This window comes from Dendrobates tinctorius, unplaced genomic scaffold, assembly GCF_039654945.1.
Source record: "Dendrobates tinctorius isolate UK_male_01 unplaced genomic scaffold, ASM3965494v1 ptg000103l, whole genome shotgun sequence".
In the NCBI taxonomy this organism is placed as follows: domain Eukaryota; kingdom Metazoa; phylum Chordata; class Amphibia; order Anura; family Dendrobatidae; genus Dendrobates; species Dendrobates tinctorius.
Window position 1 is genome coordinate 14,674,455 of NW_027361771.1, and position 23,433 is coordinate 14,697,887.

A 23,433-nucleotide genomic window follows, 5' to 3' on the forward strand; every position below is an offset into this window, starting at 1 on the left:
AGGGAGAACATCGATATGGTAGGAAAAGTAGTTTGTAACCATAGTTGACAACTGCTGTCTCCTGTCACTTTCAATCGATGCAGTATTACCAGTCATGTGAGCGGTACTTGAAAAATCAGTCCACAACATGGTCATGAATAGAGTTGAGCGATACCGTCCGATACTTCAAAGTATCGTATCGGATGGTATCGGCCGATCTTTAAAAAAAGTATCGGTATCGCCGATTCCGATACCGGAAGTCCCATTCAAGTCTATGGGACTTCCGGTATCGGAATAAGAAAAACCCTTTCCTGCCCTTGTACAGCCTCTCTGGGGAAATTCCCACACAGCAATGGCATAAAGTGAGACTAGGGACTTTTTTTTTTTAAGTGGCGGAGGAATACAGTGCGGAAGGATACCTACCTTCCGTCATTGGATTCCTGCAGCCCGTAGAGAACGGCAGCATCATCTGATGCTGCAGTTCTCTACCCAAGATCGTCGTGGGACACACTCGTGGACTGCTTCGGATCGTGGGTGAGTATTTTTGTGGTTTGTTATGTTAATATTTATCCCGGAAAAGACAATGGCTTCGGGGAACAATGTGACAAGTATTGGTAAGTATGTTACTCTATGTTACATGTACTGTATGTCTATGTATGTATTGTATGAATGTATTGTATGTATGTAGTATATATGTGGTATGTATGTAGCATGTAGTATGTATGTGGTATGTATGTAGCATGCATGTAGTATGTATGTAGCATGCATGTAGTATGTATGTAGTATGTATGTAGTATGTATGTAGCATGCAGTATGTATGTAGCATGTATGTAGTATGTATGTAGTATATATGTAGTATGTATGTAGCATGTAGTATGTATGTAGCATGTATGTAGTATATATGTAGTATGTATGTAGCATGCATGTAGTATGTATGTAGTATGTATGTAGTATGTATGTAGCATGCAGTATGTATGTAGCATGTATGTAGTATGTATGTAGTATATATGTAGTATGTATGTAGCATGCATGTAGTATGTATGTAGTATGTATGTAGCATGCATGTAGTATGTATGTAGTATGTATGTAGTATGTATGTAGTATATATGTAGCATGCATGTAGTATGTATGTAGTATGTATGTAGCATGCATGTAGTATGTATGTAGTATATATGTAGTATGTATGTAGCATGCATGTAGTATGTATGTAGTATGTATGTAGCATGCAGTATGTATGTAGCATGTATGTAGTATGTATGTAGTATATATGTAGTATGTATGTAGCATGCATGTAGTATGTATGTAGCATGCATGTAGTATGTATGTAGTATTTTTTTTTTTTTAACATTTAACACATTAGCCGGATGATGGGACTACTACTGTCCCATCATTGGCTAATGTGTCAATCACTGTCATGGTAGCAGGCATCGCCCGATGGGACTTGTAGTCCCATCGGACGATGCTTGCACAGACCCCCGGACATCAGCACAGCCCCCCGGCAGGCCGGCACAGCCCCCCGGCAGGCCGGTACAGACCCCCACAGGGTGCACAGACCACCGGCAGGCCGGCACAGCCCCCCGGCAGGCCGGTACAGACCCCGGGCAGTCCACACAGCCCCCCGGCAGGCCGGCACAGCCCCCCGGCAGGCCGGCAGAGACCCCCGGAAGGCCCGAAATGACGGCGCATCATGATGCGCACACACCGCGCATCATGATGACGTCAGGCCGTCAATCAACTGAACTTCCGATTCCGATGCCGAATTCCGATATTGAAAAAATATCGGAAGTCGGTATCGGAATTCCGATACAGCAAGTATCGGCCGATACCCGATACTTGCGGTATCGGAATGCTCAACACTAGTCATGAAACCTCTGTGTCCAACGCCACTTTGGCTGTGCACCACGAACACCTCTTCCATGTTGCCCCCTATGGCTCGTGGGAGAACCATCAGCGCCGCTGTGTGCTGGGAATGCCTCAAACAAACGGTTTACCAGAGTTGCTTGTTTGTTAGCCAATATTAACTCTAGGTTCTCCTGTGGCATGATGTTTTGGAATTTGCCTTTATAGTGTGGATCCAGGATGCTGGCGAACCAGTAGTCGTCATCGTTCATCATTTTGGCAATGCGGGGATCCCTTTTTAGGATCTGCAAGGCATAATCACGCGTGGGCCAGTGTTCCAGGTGTCAATGATGCACTGTGAGTGCTGGGTGGAGGAGCACTTTCTGGCAAATCAACATCCCTCCAGTCATGCACAAACCCTGTACCTGACCTTGCCACACCAACATTTTCTATTGCCCCATGAGAAGCATCCTCCTCCCCTAAATAATCATCCCCATCATCCTCCTCCACTTCCTCTTCTTTCTCCACCTCGTCCAGGAGAGTTCCCTGAGCAGACAATGGCTGACTGTCATCAAGGCTTCCCTCCTCCTCTTCCTCCTCGGCTGCAGACGCCTGCTCCTTAATGTGCATCTAAGTTTGCATGAGCAGATGCATAAGTGGGATACTGATGCTTATGATGGCGTCGTCTGCGCTTACCAGTCGTGTGCATTCCTCAAAACACTGAAGGACTTTACAGAGGTCTTTCAGCTTCGACCACTGCACACCAGACAACTCCATGTCTGCACTCAAACTGACTGCCCGTGATTGGGAAGGTGGAGCAATCGCTGCAGCTTCTGCATATGACTGGAGTGTACGGGCGACTGGCGGATGTGCGAGCACAGTCTTCGCACCTTATGGAGCAGAGCTGTTAACTCTGGATAATTATTGAGGAAGCACTGCACCACCAGGTTCAAGGTGTGAACCAGGCAAGGTATGTGTCTGAGTTTTGAAAGGGCTATGGCTGCCACAAAATTCCAGCTGTCATCACTAACTACCTTGCCTGCCTCAAGATGTAGACTGCCCAGCCATGACTCAGTTTGTCGCTGCAAGTAGTCGGCCAGTACCTCCACGGTGTGTCTGTTGTCGCCCAAACACATCATCTTCAACACAGTCTGCTCACTGCTGACGCTTACCACTAGCTGTTCGATAGTGGGACACCTTGTGTGCAACACTGGCAGCTGCGGATGGAGTGCTCGTGCGACTGCGCTCTGTGGATGAGCTTTCTCTTCTGGAGGAGGAGGAGGGACGAACGCCTACAGCCAACTGTTTCCTATACCGTGGGCTAGGCAGCACTGTCCCACCGCCGTTGTCCCCTGTGGACCCTGCATCCACCACATTAACCCAGTGCGCAGTGATGGACACGTAGCGGCCCTGGCCATGCCTACTGGACCATGCATCTGTTGTGAGGTGCACCTTTCCACTCACTGATTGCTTGAGTGCATGGACAATGAGGTTTTTCACATGCAGGTGGAGGGCTGGGATGGCTTTTCAAGAAAAGAAATGCCGACTGGGTAGGTCATAGCATAGTACTGCGTAGGCCATGAGCTTGCAGAAAGCTTCGCTTTCAACCAACTGGTAGGGCATCATCTCTAACGAGATTAGTTTGGCAATGTGGGCGTTCAAACACTGCGTATGCGGATGAGTACTTTCTTGTCCTACTGAGAGTCTCTGGTAGGGTGAGCTGTACTTGAGAGCTGCATATGGTGGAACTAGCGGTAGACATGGCGGACTGAGAGAGGGTTGGTGATGGTGATGGTGTTGGTGGTCTTGCTGATGGCCTAGATTCAGTTTTTCGCAGCAATAACATTGTGATTCCCTGACTGCTTTGGCCTTGCGATGTCACCTCAACATTTGCTGCTGGTGGTGTGCTAACCGGTGGGCTTACAGTGGGGGAAGCAATGTAGCGTTGCTGACTACCTTCATTTGGAGCAGGTGCACATGTGGTACGTGAAGTTTGGTAGTCCGTCCATGCTTGCAAGTGCACGGTGGTTAAATGTCTAAGCATGCAACTGGTATTCAAATTTCTCAGATTTTTCCCTCGGCTAAAGGTCTTTGCGCACTTCTTACAGATAACCTTTGCCTGATCATTAGGATTTTGTTCAAAAAATTACCACACTGCACTCTTCCTACTATGGAAGACATTTTGAGGCCTTGCATGCTGTGCTAATTTGACCATCTGGCCAAGCTGTCCTGCAACACTTTGGGTTTTTGTAAACCGTTTTTGGACTGCTATGGGCCTGCCAGATAACAGCTGTTGTGATGTCGATGCCTGCTGCGGATCTTCCTCTTCTGAGCTATTGGCAGCGGCACCCTTTTCCCCCAATGGATGCCAATCTGGGTCAGCAACTGGGTTATCCATCACCTCCTCTTCAATTTCATGTGCACCTTCCTCTGTGTCACCGTGTAAGATGGTATAGTATGCGGGAAGGGGAACCTGAGTTTCATCAGGGTCAGATTCTGGCTCAGTACACTGCGAGGACAATGTACTGTAGTTCTCTGAGTGAATGTATCAGCAGAAAAATCTAGCAGTGGCATCAGTGCACTCCATGTTCAAATCATCTTGGACTGGGGAATTCACGATTTGACTTTATAACCCAGGCATGGTATGTGAAAAGAGCTCCATGGAGTAATCTGTACTGTAGAGTGGCCTGCCGCATCCTTCACTTTTGGTAGGGGTGAAAGAAAGAAGGAAAGGTGTTGTTCCTGACCAGGAGCCTCCACTGACGATTTTTATTTTTTGAAACTTCAGAAGAGGAGGCGATAGAGCTGGAGGCTGTGTCAGCAATGTAAGCCAAAACTTGTTCCTAAAGCTCCGGCTTTAAAAGCGGTTTACCTAGTCCCAGAAAAGGGAGCCTTCGAGGCCTTATGGAGCCAGACGATGACGCAGGCTCAACACCTCCTGCCTTAGGTGCTATTGTGCTTTTGCCACTACCAGCAGATGCACCACCACCCCCACCACCATCAGTACCAGCTGGCAACCCCCGCCCACTTCCTCAGCCTCTTCCACCATACTTCCTCATTTTTGGAAAAATGTACCCAAAATACCAACAGCTATATGGTACTGTAAAAACAAGGTACAAGGTGTATATAGTATTGTGGAGAATTTGAATCTCCCTAGATATTTTAGGAGGGTGAACTATTATCTCAGGCCCACTATAGATTACACCTCAATTTAACAGGCTGAAATTGGCTGGTGTATGACAAAGTACAAGGTGTGTATATAGTATTGGGGAGAATTGGAAGCTCCCTAGAGATTTTAGGAGGCTGAACTATTATCTCAGGCCCACTATAGATTACACCTCAATTTAACAGGCTGAAATTGGCTGGTGTATGACAAAGTACAAGGTGTGTATATAGTATTGGGGAGAATTGGAAGCTCCCTAGAGATTTTAGGAGGCTGAACTATTATCTCAGGCCCACTATAGATTACACCTCAATTTAACAGGCTGATATTGGCTGGTGTATGACAAAGTACAAGGTGTGTATTGTTATGAGCTCATTTTCTGCTCCACCAGTTGAGAGTTCTCCTTCCGTTTTCCCTCTGGTGGTGACAGGAGGTAGTGAGGTTGGTTTAATTGGTAGTGATCTGCCACCTGGTGAGGAAGATAACGATTGGATCTCTGGAGTATCAGACTGGATATAAGACAGCCGACGCCCTATCCTGGTGCTGGTGATTCAGTCTGTTTCTCAGGTCTTGGACTCAGCTCTGTTCCAGTCTTCTCAAGTTAAGCTTGTTTTTGCTAATGCTCACACTTGCTCTTGTTGGTCAATTCAGTTTTTTGTGTGGTCAGCCAGCCCGGCTGGGCTGTGCTGAATTTCAACTCTTATTTATCTGTATTTGCCAAATTGCCTTTTTTTGTCCCTTATTAGATTGGCCTCTTTTTGCCCTGTCTCAGAATATTTCAGAGTGCTGATATAGTGGGAGAAGTCTAGTGACTTCAGGGTTAATTTTCCTATCAGTTGTGTTGGACATTTTGATAGGGTTTTTGGCAGATTGCAGACAGTGCCTTTCCTTTCCTGTCCTTTCTAGTTAGTTTGGCCCCATTGTTTGCTCAGCCTATTTTCCTGCCTTTGTTTGTGTTTTCATCTTGTTTCACCGTCAATACATATGGGGGGCTGTCTGTCCTTTGGGGTCTGCTCTGGGGCAGTTAGTTTTCCTCTATTCCTGCTTTAGGCTTATTTAGCTCTCCGGTTGTGACGAGGCATCTAGGACCACCGTAGGAACGCTCCACGACTGCTGCTAGTTGCGTGTTAGGATCAGGGGTCTGCAGTCTGCATAGTTACCAACCTCTTTGGTTTTCTGAGACTTAGCTTGTGTTGTTTTTTATTTCCTCCTTGGCGACCCGTTCATAACAGAATCACCAGCCATACCGCAGATTCTAGGGTACTCAAAAGCAGGAAGAAGTTGTTAAAAGGGGAAAAAAAGGGAAAAAATAAGTGTCAGAATTTTTTTTTTTTCTTTATTTTTTCCTCTTTTTTTTCTGGAGCCGTAGGAGGATTTTTTTTTTGCTTTTTCCTAATGGAGATTAAGCAATTGTCTGATTATGTGGAGAAACTTGCTGCTGAAGTACAGGGAATTTCCAACTACCTCATTCAGTCACATGCTGCTGAACCTAAGATCCCTACTCCTGAAGTGTTTTTTGGGGATCGGTCTAAATTTCTGAATTTTAAGAATAATTGTAAATTATTTCTTGCCTTGAAGCCTAATTCATGGGGGAGCTTTGTGCAGCAGGTAAAAATTGTCATCTCCTTGCTGCGCGGCGATCCCCAGGATTGGGCGTTTTCTCTGACACCTGAAAATCCTATTCTGACTAATGTGGATGCATTTTTTCAGGCCTTGGGATTGTTGTATGATGAACCTAATGCCGTTGATCAAGCTGAGAGAACCCTGTTGGCATTAAACCAGGGTCAGGATCCTGCAGAGTTATACTGTCAAAAATTCCGAAAGTGGGCGGTCCTTACTACATGGAATGATAGTGCATTGGCAGCCCTCTTTCGGAAAGGTTTATCAGAGACCGTAAAAGATGTTATGGTGGGATTTCCTGTTCCCTCTGGTCTGGATGGCTCTATGTCATTAGCCATTCAAGTTGATCGGCGTTTACGTGAATGTAAAACTACATGGGAGGCGCTGCCACCTTTTGAACAAATGTCAGAACCTATGCAATGTGATGGGGTTTTGTCTAGGGCGCAACGTCAGGAGTTTAGAAGGCGTAATAAGCCCGTTTTTTTTCTGTGGAGACGCCTCTCATACTATTTCTGTCTGCCCTAAACGAGAGAAGTGTTTTGCACACACATTTGCTGTGGGCAGTGTACAACCTAAGTTCCTTTTGGCAATTACTCTGATCTGCTCCTTGTCCACGTTTTCAACTAAGGCTTTTGTGGATTCAGGAGCAGCTCTGAATCTGATGGATTTGGACTTTGCTAAACGTTGTGGTTTGTCCATGACACCTCTGCAGACGCCTATTCCTTTGAGGGGTATTGATGCTACTCCTTTGGCGGAGAAAAAACCTCAGTTTTGGACCCAGGTGACAATGCGAGTTGCCCCAGACCACCAAGAAAATTGCAAATTTTTGGTGCTGCATAATTTGCATCATACTATTGTTCTGGGTTTAACCTGGTTGCAAACTCATAACCCAGTTTAGGATTGGAGATCTGTGTCTGTGGTGAGTTGGGGTTGTCAGTGTGTTCTTAGGGACGCTTCTGTTTTCTCCACCTCTCCTCAGTCTCATGATATTCCTGATTATCTGGCTGAATTCTCTGATGTATTTAGTGAGAGAAAGTCTGCGTCTTTGCCCCCTCATAGGAGTTATGACTGTGCAATTGAGTTGATGCCTGGGTATAAATTTCCCAAGGGTCGGCTTTTTAACTTATCTGCACCCAAACATGATGCTATGCGATCCTATATTAAGGAGTCGTTGGAGAAGGGTCATATTAGACCATCCTCGTCACCTTTTAGGTGCTGAGGTTTTTTTTGTGGCCAAGAAAGATGGTTCATTAAGACCGTGTATTGATTATCGTTCCCTTAACAAGATGACGGTTAAATATCAGTACCCGTTACCTCTGATGTCTGATTTATTCTCCAGAGTTAAGAGTGCCTGCTGGTTTACTAAGCATGACCTCAGGCAGGCGTATAATCTTATTCGCATCAAGCACGGGGATGAATGGAAGACGGTGTTTAATACTCCGGAGGGAAATTTTGAGTACCTGGTGATGTCTTTTGGGCTCTCCAATGCCCCTACTGTCTTCCTGTCTTCCAGTCCTTTATGAATGATATTTTCCGAGACTTTGTGGATAAGTTTTTGATCAGCTATCTGGATGATATTTTGATCTTTTCTATTGATTGGGATTCCCATGTGGAACATGTCCGGACTGTGTTCCGGATTTTGAGGGAGAATTCCCTGTTTGTTAAGGGATCGAAATGTCTCTTTGGTGTACAGAGGATTTCATTTTTGGGATTTATCTTATCTCCATCGAATATTGAAATGGACCCGGCCAAGGTACAGGCCATTTATGATTGGGTTCAGCCTACTTCTTTGAAGGCTCTTCAGAAGTTTTTGGGTTTTGCTAAGTTCTATCGTAAATTTACAGGTAATTTTTCTAGTATTGTCAAACCGCTGACTGATCTGACCAAGAAGGGCGCTGATGTGCTGAATTGGTCTCCTGAGGCTGTCTCAGCATTTCAGGAGCTTAAGCGGAGATTTACTTCAGCTCCAGTTTTGTGGCAACCTGATGTCTCACTTCCATTTCAAGTGGAGGTAGACGCTTCTGAGATTGGTGCAGGAGCTGTTTTGTCCCAAAAAGATCCTGTGACTTCTAAGATGAATTCCTGTGCCTTCTTTTCTCGAAAGTTCTCCCCAACTGAACGCAACTATGACGTGGCGAATTGGGAATTGTTGGCCATGAAATGGGCATTTGAGGAGTGGAGACATTGGTTGGAGGGAGCTAGACATCAATTTGTGGTCCTCGCCGATCACAAGAATCTGACTTATCTGGAGTCGGCCAAACGCTTGAATCCTAGACAGGCTAGATGGGCCTTGTTTTTCACGCGTTTTAATTTTGTGGTCTCTTTTCTTCCTGGCACTAAGAATGTTAAGGCAGACGCCCTTTCTAGGAGTTTCTTTGCTGATTCTCTTAATGTGAAAGAGCCTACTACTATCCCAGGTGAGGGGGCAGTTCTTTCAGCCTGGAGGAATTTCAGGAGGATAAACCTGAGCGTTGCCCTATGGGAAGATTGTATGTTCCTGACCAGTGGATAAAGAGAGTGATGTCTGAAGTCCATTGCTCCGCATTGGCTGGTCATCCAGGTATTTTTGGTACCAGAGATTTGGTGAGTCGGTTGTTTTGGTGGCCTGCCTTATCTCGTGATGTCAGGAATTTTGTACAGTTCTGTGGGACTTGTTCTCGGTCTAAACCCTGTTCTCGTTCTAGCGGGTTGCTGATGCCCCTGCCGGTACGCAAGAGGCCATGGACCCATATCTCAATGGATTTTATTTCTGATCTTCCTGTCTCTCAGAGAATGACTGTTATCTGGGTAATTTGTGATAGATTTTTGAAGATGGTCCATCTTGTACCACTCCCAAAGTTGACATCTTCCTCTGAGTTGGTACCCTTGTTTTTACAACCGGTGGTTCGGTTACACGGGATTCCTGAGAACATTGTGTCCGATAGAGGGGTCCAGTTTGTTTCCAGATTTTGGAAAGCCTTTTGTTCCAATCAGGGAATTCAGTTATCATTCTCCTCTGCGTTTCATCCCCAGACCAATGGGAAGACTGAGAGAACAAACCAGACCCTGGAGTCTTATTTAAAATGTTTTATATCTGCTGATCAAGATGATTTGGTCTCATTTTTGCCCTTGGCCAAATTTGCGCTGAGCAATAGAGCTAGTTCTGCCACTTTGATGTCACCCTTTTTCTGTAATTTTGGATTTCATCCTCGATTCTCTTCAGGGCAAGTGGAATCTTCATCCTGCCTAGGTGTGGACACTGTGGTTGTGAGAATGCAGCAGATATGGGACCAAGTGGTGGATAAATTGTCTCTCTCTCAGGAAAAGGCCCAGCGTTTTTCCAACCGGCATAGGACCATTGGTCCCCGGTTTAAAGTGGGTGATATGGCTTGGTTGTCGTATAAGAATATTCCTATGAAGGTTGCATCTCCAAAATTTAAGCCAAGATTTATTGGACCTTATAGGATTTTGGAGATTCTTAATCCTGTTTCTTTTCGATTGGCTCTTCCAGTTGCGTTCAAAATCCATAACGTATTTCACAAATCACTGTTGAAGAGGTTTGTTGAGCCAGTAGTTCCTGTGGCGGCACCTCCTGACCCTGTCTTGGTTAAAGGCAATATGGAATATGAGGTAGAGAAAATATTGGATTCTCGTTTGGTTAGACGGAGATTCCAGTATTTGGTCAAATGGAAGGGTTATGGCCAGAAGGATAATTCTTGGGTCTCTGCCTCTGATATTCATGCCAATAAATTGGTTCGTGCTTTTCACCGGGCCCATCCTGATCGGCCTGGTGGCATGGATGAGGATTCGGTGACCCCTCCTCAAGGGGGGGGTACTGTTATGAACTCATTTTCTGCTCCACCAGTTGAGAGTTCTTCTGTTCTCCCTCTGGTGGTGACAGGAGGTAGTGAGGTTGGTTTAATTGGTAGTGATCTGCCACCTGGTGAGGAAGATAACGATTGGATCTCTGGAGTATCAGACTGGATATAAGACAGCCCTATCCTGGTGCTGGTGATTCAGTCTGTTTATCAGGTCTAGGATTCAGCTCTGTTCCAGTCTTCTCAAGTTAAGTTTGTTTTTGCTAATGTTCACACTTGCTCTTGTTGGTCTTTTCAGTTTTTTGTGTGGTCAGCCAGCCGGCTGGGCTGTGCTGAATTTCCACTCTAATTTATCTGTATTTGCCAAATTGCCTTTTTTTGTCCCTTATTAGATTTGCCTCTTTTTGCCCTGTCTCGGAATATTTCAGAGTGCTGATATAGTGGGAGAAGTCTAGTGACTTCAGGGTTAATTTTGCTATCAGTTGTGTTGGACATTTTGATAGGGTTTTTGGCAGATTGCAGACAGTGCCTTTCCTTTCCTGTCATTTCTAGTTAGTTTGGCCACATCATTTGCTCAGCCTATTTTCCTGCCTTTGTTTGTGTTTTCATCTTGTTTCACCGTCAATACATATGGGGGGCTGTCTGTCCTTTGGGGTCTGCTCTGGGGCAGTTAGTTTTCCTCTGTTCCTGCTTTAGGCTTATTTAGCTCTCCGGTTGTGACGAGGCATCTAGGACCACCGTAGGAACGCTCCACGACTGCTGCTAGTTGCGTGTTAGGATCAGGGGTCTGCAGTCTGCATAGTTACCAACCTCTTTGGTTTTCTGAGACTTAGCTTGTATTGTTTTTTATTTCCTCCTCGGCGACCCGTTCATAACAGTGTATATAGTATTAGGGAGAATTGGAAGCTTCCTAGAGATTTTAGGAGGCTGAACTATTATCTCAGGCCCACTATAGATTACACCTCAATTTAACAGGCTGAAATAGGCAGGTGTATGACCATGCACAAGTTGTGTATATAGTATTGGGGAGAATTGGAAGCTCCCTAGAGATTTTAGGAGGCTGAACTATTATCTCAGGCCCACTATAGATTACACCACAATTTAACAGGCTGAAATAGGCAGGTGTATGACCATGCACAAGGTGTGTATATAGTATTGGGGAGATTTGGAAGCTCCCTAGAGATTTTAGGAGGCTGAACTATTATCTCAGGCCCACTATAGATTGCACCTCAATTTAACAGGCTGAAATTGGCTGGTGTATGACCAGGTACAAGGTGTATATAGTATTGGGGAGAATTTGAATCTCCCTAGAGATTTTAGGAGGCTGACAATGATGCTCTCAGTCCAAGTATGGCAGCAGGTAGCCTAATAAGCAGGACTGCTGCACACAAAAGTGTGGAAAAATGAACATTTGTTAACTGTGCAGAAAAGAGGAAGAAAAGTATTTTTGCTTTTAAAAAAGCAGTTTGCACAGCAGTGTGCAAACAGCAATGCAGCTATCAGGGAGTCTTATAAGGCAGCCTAATAACTAACAGAGCTGATGCACAAAAAATTTAGCCTCCCCTGTCACTGCACACAAACTGTTGTGTTGTAAGTGGAAATCGCTAACAGCAGAAGCAGTTTTTTTGTTCTTCTTCCCTGCCTAACGTGCTCCCTTATTCAGAATCAGCAGCTGCAACCTCTCCCTAATGCTAATATCGGCAGAAGTAAGATGGCGGTCGGCGTGCACGCCCTTTTATAGCCCCTGTGACGCCACACAAAGCAGGCCAATCACTTGCATGCCCTTCTTAAAGATGGTGGTGACCGATGCCCATGTCATCGCGTTGCCCACAGTGTGTGTCCTCCATCATTGGCTGAAAAAGGGTGCTGGAAGCATCAATTGAAACGCAACTTTTGGTGCTCTGGTCGCCGACCTCGTGGCCAACCTCACGCTATGGTCGGGTTTTGTTTCATGAAACCCGACTTCAGCGAAAGTCGGCGACTTATGAATTTGACCGACCCGTTTCGCTCAACTCTACCTGCCAGTGCAGCTCCATGTGCAAGTTGTGCGTTGTTTAGGCCAACCTTGGGCGATTAGTGGCGCATGCCAATGACTATTTTAGGCCTACATATTCTAGTGTTTTTGCAATCTGTTACCGTACTTATCAACACAAATTTGATAAGCAAAAAAACATTTTTAACTACAATCCAGATAGGTTAAAGTGTGGTTTTCCCGCACACGTATCACATACAAGTTCGCTCCAAATTCAGCCATTTGTAGTGAACGTGTATAATATTCTAGTCCATTTACGATGGGCAAGGCTCATGGCATGGGACGGAAAAGTGAACGTGATGTTGATGGTGCATGCAAAGGCCATGGGCAAGCTGAAATTGGGCCACCAAAAATACCCACATCTTCTCGCTGGATCTTAGTGTCCGAAGTCCTAGGGGACCGCACCAAGACAGCACTATTGAAACCTGAGCAGTGTGAAAAGGTTGTTGGTTGGATAGCGGATAATACTTCCAGTTACTTATCCAACACCATCACCACCCTGTCTTCCACATGGTCAAGTCAGAGTAGCCATGAATCTGGACCGCATATTCCTCACCCTGATCCTCCTTCCTCCCACCATGCTGAGTGCCCTGAGACAACTGATCCCACACTCGGACACTCCGAAGAGCTGTTCAGTTTCCCATTTGTAGATTTGTGCTTCTCGTCTGGTCCACTTGAAGTGGGGCAAGATGAGATTCCTTGTAGCAATGCACAAATATTTGAGCAGCCACGGTTACAAGAGGTGGAGAATGATGAGACACAATTGCCGAAAAGTCAGGAGGAGGACCAGGATGCTGAAGTGGAAGATGAGGTGGTGGATGATATAGCAACTGACCCAACCTGGCAGTAGGACATGCAGAGTGAGGACAGAGTAAGGACATCAGCACACATAGGAGGAGGGAGGCATAGCACCCCTTCAGGCAGGAAGAAGCAGAGTGGTGGCTGCAGACAGAAGGCGGGCAATCGTTCCCAGTAATACCAACATGACGGAAGTTGCCAGTCCAACTATTAGGTCTTTCTGAGTCTGGTTATTTTTTAACGACTCTGCTGATAACCCCAAACAGGCCATTTGCAACACCTGTCATGCCAGCAACAGCAGGTGTAGCAAAACTACCAGCCTTTCCACCACCAGCATGATCAGGCACATGACAGCAAAGCACCCGATTTTGTGGGCCCAACCCTAGGCTCAAGGAACAGTATCTGCGGGTGACACCACTGTTTCTTCTACTGTTGTGCGTGCAAGCCAATCCCCTGTCCACGGTGCATGCAAAGATGTCTCCTGCCCTGCACCTGCCAATGCCCACAGTCAAATAGCACCATCATCAAGCATGTCCACATCCTTGTCCCAGCGCAGCCTTCAGTTGTCCATACCCCAGTCATTGGAACGCAAGTGGAAATACTTAGCCAACGCCCCACAAGCCACAGTACTAAATTCTCACATTTCTTGTCTGCTTGCGCTTGAAATGCTGCCTTTTTGGCTTGTGGAGATGGAAGCTTTCCGCAGCCTGATGGCAGCGACCGTCCCAAGGTACTCGGTCCCCACCTGCCACTATTTCTCCTGCTGTGCCATCCCGGCATTACACAAGCATGTGTCCCACAACATTACCCGTGCCCTCCACACTGCAGTTACTGGGAAAGTAAACCTAACTACGGACACGTGGACAAGTGCTTGTGGCCAGGAACAGTACATCTCGCTGACGGCACACTGGAGTAACATAGTGTAAGCCAGGACCAAGTCAGACCTTGGGATGGAACACGTCCTCCCGATGCCAAGGATTGCAGGCCTTGCGTCAATAAGGGTTGCCCCCACTGTGTACAGCTCCTGCACCTCCTCCTCCTCTTCAGCCTCCATCTCCGAAATGAGCACATCAGTCATAAGCTGGAAGCACTGCAGCACTGCCAAATAGAGATGAGCGACTTTGCCTTTTTTCTGCTCGAGTCAGGTTTCATGAAACCCGACTTTCGCAAAAGTCAGGTCGAATGAAATCGGCTGATTGTCGTGAAAAGTCGAAGGCCAACTGAAACATGAAACCCAATGCAAGTCAATGGGGAAGCAAAGTCGGCAGGGAATGGAGTACAGGAAACACACCTACAGTGCCCTTTTGAATGCCAAAAACATCAATTCTGATTACTGAAGCTTTTCAACCTTAATTTACTTCATAATACTAGTTACGCACTGAAAAATGGGGGTTATTTGGCTAAATTTGTGGGGGGGTAGGGCTGGCTCCAGGTTTTCATGTGCCCTGGGCCAAAGAGCGCCCCTTTAACACATACCACAACTCATGATGTTCCGATACCGCAGAGAAATAGCGGCATAGTACAATGAAAAATACTTCACTTTTTACATCTCATGACCGATATCCATTTTTAATAGCTCCAAAAACGGACAGTATATTACTACATACAGTATTATGGCCACCGCATAGTGCGCTATACAGAGTAATGAGGCCCATATATTTCTCCATACAGAATCATTGGTTCCATATAATGTTTGAAACAGTATATGATGAGCTCCACATAATGCTACAGTATATGTTAGTCCCCATGGATGAAGCTCCGCTGTCTTTTGGGCCCAAATATTGCTCCATATATAATGGGCCCCATTTCTAATGCTCCAGTATATAATGGGCCCTGTAAATGCTGCTCCAGTGTCTGATGTCCACCTTTGGAATGCTCCAGTGTATGGTGAGCCCCATATATAATTCTCCAGAGTATAGTGCTCCCCAAAAATTGCTGTCCCAACATTGAAAACAATTAAATAAGTCTCCTCGCTAGGGAATCCCTGTACTAGTCTGGACTCCTCGTCGTCCCCATCTTCCATCTCACTGCACTTTGCTGTTTAGGCAGAGGGCGTACAGACGTGATGTCATTGCGCTCTCTGATCAGAATATCACTCTCAGGACACGTGGAAGACATCATGGCGGTGGAGCAGGGAGAGGTATTTCAACTTTGCAAGTGCTGTGATCCGGAGCAAGCAGGGGGGCCCACTCGTTGGCGATGGCACTGGCACAGGGCCCGTCATCGTACGGCGGTGTGTGGCGGTGTGTCTGACGGCGGGTGGGCAGTCCCACTGGCAAAGACACTTTTGCATACTATGAGGGGCCCTGTGCCAGTGCCGTCGCCCATGAGTATGCCCCCCACCTGCTCAAGGAACCTGCACTTTCATCTGCACCTTCCTCTTTGTCACCGTGTAAGGTGGTATAGTATGCGGGAAGGGGAACCTGAGTTTCCTCTGGGTCAGATTCTGGCTGTGTAGAGTGTGAGGGGAATGTAGTGGTCTGGGTCAATGTACCAGCAGAATCATCTAGCAGTGGCTGGGCATCAGTGCACTTGTGGCATCCCCAGGAGTACGGTCGCCACAGTGGCATTACCTTCCTCCTAGGGAGTGTGATGTCATGCTTGGGAGCAACGAAGGATCTCTCTAGCAGTTAAACCAACACACAACACATTTCCCACTCCAGGCCAGCAGGGAGACCTCTGAACCTGACTGCTGAGGAGCTGCTCTCTGTGGTCGGGAGGAGGTAAGTTAGGCCATTCTGTGCAGGGAAGGGGAAGTGTATGGACGTGAGAAGGGGAGCTGGAGGATGAGCAGAGTTAAGGCTCACTCCTAGCTGGAGCTCATGGTCCGGATTCTGGTCTCCGAGTTTGTAGGGACACTGACGTTCCTGCAGCAGAATCCGGAGGAAGTAGCAGCTGTAAATGCTCTGTACCCAACTGAGGCTCGGAGGTCCCAGCATAGACGTGTGTGAGCCAGAAGGAAAAGGCTACAGCTGCCAGCCATACGAGAAAGTTCAAAAAGAGAGTCAACAGGGGGAACTTCATTGAACTCAGCACTGCGAGTACCTCATATAAGCGCTAGAACGGAGGCCACACTACCTATCTGCAGAGAGAGAAATCCAAATTGGCTTCCAGGCTGACCAACTCCTTCTCCATCTGTACTCTGGGTCCTGGACAGCACCTACCAAGTACAGGTAAAGGAACTACACAACTGTGTCTGTCATCTTTCTCCTGTGCCTGGCGCACGGCTCAGCTACATCCTGCACTGCACACCATCTCCCAACTCTTTCATGTGCCCTGAGACTACGGCCCTACCTGTGCAGGTCTTCTACATCTTAGCTGCACCACAACATCTGTCCCACAGAAGCGACACTGCAGCGCTGGTCAATCTAATCAGAAACCAGAGGTGGCGTTACGTATCATTCACCTATAAACGTAATTCACCCCTTTGCATGGACGCCCAGGGCCACAGAACGGGTGACCACCACCGTGACACATCCCTGTGAGACACCGGCCCGGTACCGATTAACCCCACTGCCCTGGCTGGCCACCCACACTCCATGTCAGATTCATCTTGGACTGGGGAATTCACGATTTGACTTGATAACCCAGGCATGGTATGATAGAAAGAGCTACATGGACTAATGTGAAGTGTGGCCTGCTGCCTCATTCAGTTTGGGTGGGGGTGCAGGACACAAGGAAAGGGGTCCTTCCTGACCAGGAGCCAGCACTTGACCACTCAGTGCTTGCATTTTTTGAAACTTCAGAAGAGGCGGGCATATTTGATGGAGTCTGTTTCGGCAATGTAAGCCAAAACCAGTTCCTCATGCTCCGCCTTTAAAAGCGGTTAACCTCTCCCAGAAAAGGTATCATTCCAGGCGTTCCGGAGCCAGACCATGACGCACACCTCCTGCCTTAGCTGCTGTTGTGCTTTTGCCACTTTCAGAAGATGCACCACCATGATCACCAGCTTGCACCCCGCGCCCATGTCCGCGGCCTCTTCCACCAAACTTCAAAATTTTGCACAAAATAGACACAAAATAACATCAGATATATGGCACTGTATCAGAAATGTACAGCTCTATTCAGTCAAAGGATAATTGTCAATCTCCATGTATATTCCATCAGTCACACAGCGACGCTCACAGGCTCAGTATGGATTAGATAAGAATATAAAAAGTAGACAAAGTGTACAGTATCATCAGATAGCAGGTATATATAGCATAGTTTAAACATTAACAATGTACGTCTATATATCAGGAGTAGTGTTGAGCCAGTACGCTAGTGTTTTGGTTCGTCACACAGGAGGCAAGTTCTTCGAATGTTCGTCGAACCCCATTGAAAACAATGGCAGGCAAACACAAACACATACAAAAACAATTACAAAACACCTTAAAAGGTGTCCCAAAGCAGAGAAAATGCTCAGAAGACAAAAATTACATATGGAAAAGGGCAACTACATTTAGAAAAGAGGTGGAGAAGTAAAAGGAGGAGGTGGAGGAGACACAGATATAGGCTTGTCATTCCCTTATGAAGTCAAGAAAAGCTGGAATAAAAATGTAAAATACCAACCAAAAAAAAAAATTCTGAAATCGAACACGGTCATATACCGTCGAACTTCCCACCAATAAATTATGCCAACTGGCGATCGGGCGGCGTTATTCCCACGAACCACCAAACAGCGTCCATGAAGGCAAAGTGTTTGCTTTCCGGGGGCAGTATGATTGCAAAGCTGAACCTTAAAGGAATGTCCAAAAGGGCAACACCAGGAGTGGAGCCTGCGGCTTAATTGGACTCCACCCAGGAAACCACAACCATGCCACCTCAAGAAAAGATGCACATATCGAAAGCTTTGTCGATTGTGTGTGTGGTGTGGTATGTCCGTTTGTTGTTGTGCTAGCAATTTGTCAGCTTTATTCCGTTAACGAACGAGACTACGGCATGTCCCCGCTGTACGCGTCAAGCTTACTAGAGGGATATGCGAGGCTCTGGCACTATCATGGTCTATCATGGCGTTACATTTCCGGGGCTGCATGCGCGCTACACTGAAAGGACCAGCTTTTGTCGCTTACAGGTGCAGATAACCAGCAGAACACCGTTAGTGATGGGGATCTGTGATTCTAATTATTCCCCACGAACGATGATTTCCCAGTAAGTGCAGGTCAACCGCAATTCCTGAATTAGGCTTAACCGGCATTCCTGAAAAAATGCAAAAAATTACGTGTCCAAACCACAGTTGCTGTAGCTTGCTTAACAGCTCGGCAGCCGTTCTCAGGCCCAGTATGGATTCGACAAGATTCTAGAAAGTTGATAAAAGGATACAGTTTCATCGGGTAACACGTATATATGTAGCATAGTTTACACATTAAAAACCTATGTCTATATATCAGGAGGCAGGCTCAGATGGTCTCAGGCCCAGTATGGATTAGAGGTGATTGGACAAAGGTGAGAAAGGGTACCGTATCACTGGATAACAGGTATGTATAGCATAGTTTACACATTAATAATGTAGGTCTATATAACAGGAGGCAGGCTCAGATGGTCTCAGGCCCAGTATGGATTAGACGTGATCGGACAAAGGTGAGAAAAGGTACCGTATCACTGGATAACAGGTATGTATAGCATAGTTTACGCATTAAAAACGTAGGTCTATATATCAGGAGGCAGGCTCAGACGGTCTCAGGCCCAGTATGGATTAGAGGTGATTGGACAAAGGTGAGAAAGGGTAACGTATCACCGGATTACAGGTATGTATAGCATAGTTTAAACATTAAAAACCTATGTCTATAGATCAGGAGGCAGGCTCAGACTGTCTCAGGCCCAGTATGGATTTGACCAGCTTGAACAAAGTTGAGAAAGGGTACATTATCACTGGATAGCAGGTATATATAGTATAGTTAAAATATTTAAAATCTCCATGTTCTCAGTATGGATTAGACAACAATCTAAAAAGTAGAAAAAAGGAAATGTATTTGAAGCGTACACCAGTATACACTTTTGGTGGTATTTTTAAATCTTCATATATATTTCTGTCTCAGTAAGACAGTCCAGACTCTCCGCAATAGGAAATGAGATGCATACAATTACTGACATAAATTCTAGTGATTGCATAAATCTAGGAATTCCTATTCACGGGATAAACTTCCGTCACAATTCTCAGAGGCGATGTAGACCCTCAATTAATTAGTGTGCGGAGACAGCGAAAACCTCTCTTTGTGAAGAAAATGTTGCTGTATCGCAGTACCGTTGATCCCATCGCCATTACTCATATCCATATAATTTTGATTACAGGGAGAGATGTAAACATGGTGCTCACTGCCTATCATGCTCTGTCACGTAACTTTGGAGTGCAAAAGACAGAAGCCACAGGCCGTAGGCGATTCATTTGGATTGGCATGAGAGGGCACATTTAAAAATGTGCGCTGGAATGTCACCCGTCTGTGGGTAGGAAAACTGTGAAAGCTGATGAGAAACCACCACTTCATTTCATTGTGAGTCGACGTCCATAAGAAATGGAAGCCATTGATCATCTGAAGCTAGATCCCGGCCAGCGGGACAGGGCATAGCTACGTCTTAACCATCATCTTCTATCAGTTCACCAAATTTGTAGTGGCAGTCCCAGTGAAGGATTTGACAGCCCAGACTACCCAGCGGAGGAGCAGGGAGAGGTAAACATTGCAAATGCTGGGGCCCTGCCCAAGCAAGGGGGGCCCACTCGTGGGCGTCGGTACTGGCAGTGGGCCGCTCATAGTACGGCGGTGTGTCTGACGGCGGGTGTGCACCCCCACCGTCAGAGACACTTGATTGCACTATGAGGGACCCTGTGCCAGTGCCCGCGCCCAAGAGTCGGCCCACACACCTGTCCAGAGCAACGGCACTCGCACGGTTGCGTGCACTAGGTGGTGAACCCGGCCATGGGGTGAGGAGGCAGCCCAGTTAGGGAGGTTTACAAAATGGCATATATTGATGTGGGACATTCACCTGCTGCTAAAGGCGAAATTGGTCAAGTCCCAGGAAGAGGTGGACCATAGAAAGCCATTTTTCTGTCAACCTATGTGTCATCAGGGTAAGGTGTGACAAAATCCTTGGAAACCCATGCATGGTTCATTATAATGAAGGTTAGATCATCCACATTTTGGGTCGACAGACGGGTCCTTTTTTCTGTCAGGATTGATCCAGCAGCACTGAAGACTCTTTCCGATAGCACACTTGCAGCTGGGCAAGCGAGCTCCTGTAAGGCATATTGTGCCAATTCAGGCCAGGTGTCCAGTTTAGCTGCCCAATAGTCAAATGGGAATGACCTGTGAGGGAGAAGATCGATATGGGAGGAAAAGTAGTTTGTAACCATAGTTGACAAGTGCTATCTCCTGTCACTTTCAATTGATGCAGTATTACCAGTCGTGTGAGCGGGACTTGAAAAATCAGTCCACAACATGGTCATGAAACCCCTGTCTCCAATGCCACTTCTGATGTGTGCACCACCAACACCTCTTCCAAGTTGCCCCAGGCCCCTACGGCTCATGTGACAACCATCACCGCTGCTGTGTGCTGGGAATGCCTCAACCAACCGGTTTACCAGAGTAGCTTGTTTGTTAGCCAATATTAGGTCAAGGTTCTCCTGTGGCATGATGTTTTGGAATTTGCCTTTATAGCATGGATCCAGGATGCTGGCCAACCAGTAGTCATCATCGTTCATCATTTTGGCAATGCGTGGGTCCCTTTTTAAGATCTGCAAGGCATAATCTGACATGTGGGCCAATGTTCCCGATGTCAATGATGCACTGCGAGTGCTGGGTGGAGGAGCACTTTCAGGCAAATCCACATCCCTCCAGTCACGCACAAACCCAGTACCAGACCTTGCCACGCCAACATTTTCTCTTGCCCCCTGAGAAGCATGCTCCTCCCCTAAATAATCATCCCCATCATCATCCTCCTCCTCCTTTTCTTCCTCCACCTCGTCCACGACAGTTCCCTGAACAGACAATGGCTGTCTGTCATCAAGGCTTCCCTCCTCCTCTTCCTCATCATCCTCGGCTGCAGATGCCTGCTCCTTGATGTGCGTCAAAGTTTGCATGAGCAGACGCATAAGTTGGATGCTCATGCTTATGATGGCGTCGTCTGCGCTTACCAGCCGGGTGCATTCCTCAAAACACTGAAGGACTTTGCAGAGGTCTTTCAGCTTCGACCACAGCACACTTGTCAGCTCCATGTCTGCCCTCAAAGTGCCTGCCCGTGTATCCTCCCACAAATGCATTACGGCCTGCCTCTGTTCGCACAGCCGCTCAACCATGTGCAGGGTGGAGTTCCACCTTGTTGCAACATCAATAATTAGTCAGTGCTTGGGAAGGTGGAGCAATCGCTGCAGCTTCTGCATACGACTGGAGTGTACCGGTGACCGGCGGATGTGCGAGCACAGTCTTCGAACCTTATGGAACAGGCCTGTTAACTCCGGATAATTAGTGAGGAAGCACTGCACCACCAGGTTCAAGGTGTGAGCCAAGCAAGGTATGTGTCTGAGTTTTGAAAGGGCTATGGCTGCCACAAAATTCCGGCCATTATGACTAACTACCTTGCCTGCCTCAAGATGTAGAATGCCCAGCCATGACTCAGTTTGTCGCTGAAAGTAGTCGGCCAGTACCTCCGCCGTGTGTCTGTCGCCCCAAACACATCATCTGCAACACAGCCTGCTGATGCTTTCCACTAGCTGATCGATAGTGGGACACATCGTGTGCACCACTGTCAGCTGCGGATGCAGTGCTCATGTGACTGCGCTCTGTGGACGAGCTTTCGCTTCTGGAGGAGGAGGAGGGTGAACGCCTACAGACAACGGTTTCCCATACTGTGGGCTAGGCAGCACTGTGCCATCACAGCTGTCCCCTGTGGACCCTGCATCCACCACATTAACCCAGTGTGCAGTGATGGACACGTAACGGCCCTGGCCATGCCTACTCGACCATGCATCAGTTGTGAGGTGCACCTTTCCACGCACTGATTGCTTGAGTGCATGGACAATGCGGTCTTTCACATGAAGGTGGAGGGCTAGGATGGCTTTGCGAGAAAAGAAGTGGCGACTGGGTAGGTCATAGCGTGGTACTGCGTAGGCCATGAGTTCGCAGAAAGCTGCGCTTTCAACCAACCGATAGGGCATCATCTCTAATGAGATTAGTTTGGCAATGTGGGCGTTCAAACCCAGTGTACGCGGATGAGAGGATGAGTACTTTCTTGTCCTACTCATAGTCTCTGGTAGGGTGAGCTGGACTTGAGAGCTGCATATGGTGGAACTAGCGGTGGACATGGCGGACTGAGAGAGGGTTGATGATGGTGATGGAGTTGGTGTTCTTTCTGGTGGCCTAGATTCAGTTTTTCGTTGCAATAACAGTGTGATTCGCTGACTGATTTGCCCTTGCGATGACAATTCAACATTTGCTGCTGGTGGTGTGCTAACCGGTGGACATACAGTGGGGGAAACAATGTAGCGTTGCTACCTTCTTTGGGAACAGTAGCAAATGTGGTACGTGAGTTTTGGTTGTCCATCCACGCTTGCAAGTGCATGGGGGTTAAATGTCTTAGCATGCAACTGGTATTCAAATTTCTCATATTTTTCCCTTGGCTAAAGGTCTTTGCGCACTTCTTACAGATAACCTTTGCCTGATCATTAGGATTTTGTTCAAAAAAGTGCCACACTGCACTCTTCATACTAGGGAAGACATTTTGAGGCCTTGCACGCTGTGCTATTTTGACCGTTTGGCCAAGCTGTCCTGCAACTCTTTTGGTTTTTGTAACCCGTTTTTGGACTGCTCCGGGCCTGCCAGATAACAGGTGTTGTGATGTCGATGCCCGCAGCGGATGCTCCTCCTCCTCTTCTGAGCTATTGGCAGCGGCACCCTCTACCCTCAATGGATGCCAATCTGGGTCAACAACTGGGTCATCCATCACCTCCTCTTCAATGTCATGTGGACCTTCCTCTGTGTCACCGTGTATGGTGGTATAGTATGCAGGAAGGGGCACCTGAGTTTCATCTGGATCAGATTCTGGCTAAGTACACTGCGAGGACGATGTAGTGCTCTGAGTGAATGTACCAGCAGAATCATCTATCAGTGGCTGTGCATCAGTACACTCCATGTCAGATTCATCTTTGGGTAATTCACGATTTGACTTGATAACCCAGGCATGGTATGTGAAAACAGCTCCATGGAGTAATCTGTAGTGTGGCCTGCCGCATCCTT